Source organism: Crassostrea angulata, chromosome 2, assembly GCF_025612915.1.
Source record: "Crassostrea angulata isolate pt1a10 chromosome 2, ASM2561291v2, whole genome shotgun sequence".
Classification (NCBI taxonomy): Eukaryota; Metazoa; Mollusca; class Bivalvia; order Ostreida; family Ostreidae; genus Magallana; species Magallana angulata.
This window is the reverse complement of record NC_069112.1, coordinates 69,008,689-69,015,073: the sequence shown is the minus strand read 5'-3', so window position 1 is coordinate 69,015,073 and position 6,385 is coordinate 69,008,689. Positions and strand designations below refer to the sequence as shown.

General features: G+C 34.5%; 1 long non-coding RNA gene across 1 annotated transcript; it reads left to right on the top strand.

Moving 5' to 3' along the window:
* The first annotated feature begins 1,406 nt into the window (after nucleotides 1-1,406).
* LOC128173610 (uncharacterized) lies at nucleotides 1,407-2,065 on the top strand. The gene is made up of 3 exons (XR_008242531.1): nucleotides 1,407-1,461; nucleotides 1,598-1,665; nucleotides 2,001-2,065. It is a non-coding gene; the product is annotated as an uncharacterized LOC128173610 (long non-coding RNA).
* Nucleotides 2,066-6,385: the final 4,320 nt, after the last annotated feature.

Genomic DNA, 6,385 nt, shown 5'->3' with positions numbered 1-6,385 from the left:
CTTTGGGCTTGAAATTAAATTCGATGCTGTTGTAAGTGCCCCCCATACCATACATGCATTTGTGTATTTACATGAGCAAAATTTATAAATTCCCATAATCGCTAACAGTCCATTTTTACATGATATGAAATTTTAGAAGTGGTTTGTATCTAAAATAATACACAATTACAATTTTCATATTTCAGATAATGGACACAAGCGGAACAATAACGGAAGGGGGGAAGGCTACATGTACATTAGACAAATTCCGTCAGCCACGGATTCTATCAATGGCGGATGCTTCCGCCATTGAGAATACGAAAAGATTATCTTTGGGGCCCAAGTACGTTTCATTGTGATGAAATTAATATAACAAACATGTAATATTGCAACTAAGAGACTAGAGATAAGCTCCAATTTATTTTCCGTTTTACATGTATGATTAATCAGTTCAAGAAATGGGATAATGTATATAAAGTTTTATAAACTTTACCATGACAGCTCGTATCAAATAGTAAACCTAGAATAGTTGTTAAGGATGCTAACTACACCTGGAAATATTTTCTCAAATCAGCAGAAAACTAATTTATTAAGATACATATGATAATTTTGTAAGTCCAATAGGCAAAAAAATGTGCAATTTTGGATGAAAAATTACATTTTCGAAAATTTAATTTAGTAAACATGAACTTAAGCCCCAGGCGGATTCGAACTCATGATCTGTGGTTCAGAAGCCAAATACTTTAACCACTGAGCTACGACGATAAATAACCATATCGAACGATAAAAATAGTACAACAAAATATTTAAATCGCTATCTTGTGACGAAGTGTCTTAGATGTAGTGAGGTAACTTCTAGTTATTATAATTATTTATATAAATATCATTGATTGTTCACATATGAGTCAACGGTGACCGTGACTAAAATTGGTTTTCATATGTCACCAAGTTTAAATCGGGCTAATGTAAAGATAAACCGAGTTTCCAAAAAGTTGATAATTAAGACCCAAAATTTCTTAAATTGTTTTTTTTTTCGCAGAAGGAGAACGATTTAACTATATTTTGAAAATCTTAGGCGACGAGCGTGACTCCTCCTTAGCCTGCTTAAAAAAAATGATTGTTTTTATTTACATGAATTATGAAAATGTCTATCTTGCAAATAAAGAGAGGAGTGGATAAGTTCTCCTAGTCCCTTCTCTTCTCCGGTTCTGACGCCATTGCATTTTCTTTACGACAATGTTTTAATAATAATTTTTAATTTTATCTTTGCAGATTGGAGAGATGTCTTACACAACAACGTCTACAGAGAGGCAGGACCTCCAACTGGGGTATGAGGGGAGAACAGCCCGTCTTACCCTCTGGGGTGAGATCGCCAAATCCCCAAACGCCCCAGTTGGAGAGGTGTTCAATATTGTTTGCATCCGACCAAATGATTTTGCTGGTCAACGATGTAACAATTCGACAACATCGACTTTGTTTTAGGTAAAACACCTTATTCATCTTTTGAAATTCAAATACATGTATTACTCCAAATCTTAAGCACAATAATGCAGTTGAAAAATAACAATATAATTTTAAAAGGATATTCGTTATACATAACAACCTATTTTATCTGCAGCCGGTGACCTTTGAAGACGAGGAGGTGGAGGTGTTTGAGGCACTGGTCGAGTCCGTCACCTTTGAGAGGTAAAAGCTTTTCAATCATTCCGTATTGATATTGATGAAGAAAAACAACAATTGTGATTAATACTTTTGGATCGATATGAATATTGGAAAAACCCATCAGCAACCCCCCCCCCCCCCAAAAAAAAAAAAAACAAAAAAAAAACAACAAAACATCAGCAACCAAAATAAAACCCACCAGTAAATACACCACATAGTTCTGATTACTACTTCTTATATATTTACAAAATTTGCTTAACCGGTTGGAAGCTCCCCTATCAAAATTCGCTTGCATTTATTAAACACACTATTCAAAGATTTTGTTCAAAATAATTTGTTGAATTGGTGATATCTTTCAGCAATCTCTTTGAAGTAGAAGACACCCTCTTGTCAATCACCCCAGAGGTCCTTACCTCCGTGTTTGCCTCGAAGAAAATCGAGGCAAACACGGAGGTAAGAGGAACGGTTCTGTCGTGGAGATGTAAGTTATCAATTTAAATTCGGTACAAATTTTGAAAAATATTTGAGTGTAATTTCATTTAAACAATTACCTGATTTATTTAGCTCCAGAGTAAAGAGACAGAAAGTAGTATTAATAAAAAAAAAGTTTAAACTAGTGAACATTATTGATTTTTATAACGTTGAGGCGTGTAGCATTTCAAAACAATGCCACTGTTTTCAAAGCAAAAGCAGCATTGCTCCAAATATGTTCATAATGATCGGCGCACTTTGTTTACATTGACAAAAATGAAAAGCAAACTGGTCTGGCTAGTATATCTATGACTTCAATTTCACTCCTAATTTCCGTATTTTCATACCATTTTTTTTTACTCAATGGGACCAAATTGCTATTCAGAGGAAATCACAATGTGCAGGAAACTTTTGTACAAAATCCATATGTCTAGGGCGGACTTTTTTGCGTTATGTCACTTTTTGCTTGATTGAACGGGTTACATTTGATTAAAAAACTAAGCCTGTCAACGTAAACACAGTATGATTACCAGTACTCGATATTAAAAGAAAATGTAAAATAAAACACAAACACGACTTACGTTCATACTTCTCATCAGACTACTAACCGTACCTGGAAATTATCAAGGAGTCGATATCAGGCGCGAGCGGCCAATCCTGAACGGAACTTAGTCCTACAATACATGCAACAACACCACAGAATTTATAACAACAAAAAATGTAAATATTCAGTACTTTGTGGAAATTCCTTTTAAAAAACAAGCTAAAAGGATGCCTGCCAAAAAGAGATGCTGCTCTGCAATTCTTTAATCCGAAGCAACAAAGTTAATCTCCTCATCAAGCATCGTATCTTTAATTTCCTTAACAATGATGGTAAAGAACTCTCGTCTTGGATCCCCCAAATCCTCAGACAGACGGACGGACAGACAGACAGACAGACACACAAGGGTAAAACAGTATAAAAAAAGGAAAGACAATATTGATACACAGTTGCAGAAAAATGCCACAGTTAATTTACACGTAGGAGTACATTTCATTTATGCATGAATCCAACATTGGGGTATCTTTGCTTTCTTGGATTGTAGCTATCAGGTTGTTCAAACAGTGGTTGAACTGGTAAACTGAGGAGCTGGGCCCGTGCGCGTTCTTCGTGGTGTATTCTCTTTCTATGCTTTTTTAAGGTACATGCACCAGGATAAATAAACATGTTGTATTCTATCAATTTTCTGACTAAGAATGATGTGATTAGGATTCGTTTATAATGTCTTTATTTCCGTCTTCCTTGCATCCTTCATTTTGCATAATGCACAACTGAAGATGAAATCGGTTTCTTATGAAACATGTGATAGTATGCAATGCAGTTGTTCTCGCTCTGAAAATTCCCCAATACACCTTGAACATTTTTCTCAAATCAGCTGAAAATACTTGATTGTGATAGAAAACATGTTGAATAATAAGCATATATGTCAAATAGGCGAAAAGATGTGCAATTTGTGTTAAAAAATGATATTTTCAAAAATTTCAATCTGTAAACATAAACAATAATCTTCCCTGATAATAGAAAAATACATGACAGTGGTTTATTTTAACTGACATAAACAAATAATTGCACGAATATTTAATACCCTACCTTCTCGAAAACTGACTGCACTTTGCCCAATTATCCATATCATATGTTTCTTTAAAATTGGCTCAGTGGTTCTACTGGAAAAGTATATAAAATTTTAATTGTTCCCGACAACAAATATGATGACACAAACAACAACAGACATGGGACAAATGTTGATTAGAAAAGTAAACTCATTGGATCAGGTGAGCCAAAAAAATACGAAAGTCAAAAAGGCATACATGTGGATGCACATTACAATTTTCATTTAAGTTCACCTAAAAGAAAAAAACATGCTTAATATCGCACGCACGCACACACAAACACATACTTCATTTATAATGAAAAGCATTGCAATTAATAGTTTGTTTTAATAATTTTTTCATTTTTGATCTAGAAATTGATTTGTCCAAAATGTTTGAAAAGGCTTTTAAAATCAAAAACCAAAATGTTTTTTTTTCATGACCTTCAAATACAGCATTCTTAATTTCATCAATGTTAAGTTAATTTTTTCCTCAAAAATATGTTACGTATCTCGTACCAATTGTTCCTTTCCTCAAACAAAACTAGCCAAGTGTTTAAGAAGCTTTATTCGTGTACAATTTCTCTTAAAATACAAATAAGGAAACTAATCCTTCCAAACCGACTCAAAGTGCCAAATGCAAACAAAATGTGTAATGTCAGTCCCCTTATTATGTTGTACATACGAATTTTGGGTAGTCCTGCAGATCTGTCAAACGTACATAAAGAATATACTGACATACCGCAGTGTAAGCATTAATCAGGATACATTTTAGAACAAATTCGTAAGATATTTTCAAGAACGAGATTTGAAAGTAGATGGGACTCAGTATCTGACCTTTTTGCAGCACGCCAAGAGCCGCAATTTTCACCAACATTCTCCTTTTCTGGACAGGAAAATCTCTCAATCTCCTCATAAGTAGATGTATTTGGTAAAATTAATGGATCTTCCTGTCCGAAACCTAGACATACACAGCTAAGAGCAACAACTTTAAATACTAACGCCACTCTTACAGCATCCACAAAGGAATATCGCTGATCAAGCCAATGGTAATCGTGACAACCACAGTCTGTTTTGTCTTAGTTCAAAGACAATATTTAGCAGACCATTAAAAATGTCAAGAGGTAGCTGAGTGAAGATGACATTTTATCGTTGACAGGATTTAGTGATGCTTAAAGATTTGAACAAACATTTATTCGTTATTTGAAATGGTAGAAATTAAAAAAAAAATATATGAAATAAAATGTGAAATTTTTATTTTTTTTTTTAGGAAACAAATTAAAAATTTGAACAAACATTTATTCGTTATTTTAAATGGTAAAAAAAAACTATATGAAATAAAATTATTTTTATTATTTTCAAACAAACAAATTAAACATTCGAACAATTGTCTTTTTTTAAACACAAATTAATTATTTAACTTAACTTTATTTGATTATTTAATTTAACTTTATTTAAATTAATCTTTTTAACATAGGCTCTAAAACAATTGCAGTCTGTTGAATTCTTCTTTGAAAACGAAATCGGTCATCCATTCACTTGTCCTATCTTCGTATGGTATTTCCAACACTTGAATGTCAATATTAAAATTTACACTCTGTTTTCTTCGTCTATGGCTTGAGTTTTCAATTTCAGGTATAGAAATTCCAAAGTCATCATCTTCATATTGTCTATTTGTGAAATCACTCGACGACAAGCTCTCCCCTGATGGGTGAACATGCATCTCAGGTACCCGAAGTTCTGATAATCCTTGTAGGAGACGCCTGTTAATTTCTCGAGTAATTGAATCTTGGCCCCCTCGTAAATCCAATAAATTGTGGCTAGTCTTCCGGGGAAAGGATTTTCTACTGCTAATATCAACAGTATGTGGGCAAGAAAATTCAAACTGGTGATGTTCCGAGCCAAAGCTAACACCATTTTGTTACTAATTGATAACCCTCAAAGGTAAGACTCAATAAGTCGCTCATCATCAATTTGTTTTGGCTTGATAAAATTATAAAAAATATTAAAAAAGCAGCTTATTATATACCAATATTTCTCGCCCCATCAATACCTTCTGGGGCACGTGAGAAACTAAAAAAAACAGTTTTCAACAGAAACCAAGGTCAAACTTAGCGCGTGACATTGTTTTTTCCCCCTCGCGTGAAAATTAAACTGAAAAAAAAACAGCTAAAGGGGGGGGGGGTGTTTCTACACCTGGAAATCACCGCCCGAGGTCTATAAAACAGGGCCTTGTGCACATTGCAAATCATGACTTCTAAAAACTTCCTCGATAACCAAGATCCTATGACTAGTGGAATTGGCTATTACGATCCATCACTAGTGACAGAGACCCAGGACCCAGTCAACTTAGAGATGGCTGCTTACAATTCAGTGATCAGTAAGGACGACTTTGGGATCATTACCACGACCCAGGAAGGAATTCTCAACAGTCTCCATTTGATGAGTGACGAAATAGGAAAACATACTAGCTTGATCTTAAACAAACTGGACGAAATGAACAAAATTACGCAGCCAAAAACAACGCAGGGGAAAAAACCCGGCTCATGCTACACCTGTGGAGAACCAGGTCACTATTCGCCTGATTGCCCTACAAAGGAAAACAACCGGGGCTCGACTTCCCAGCAGAGTTCTAACTACAGTAA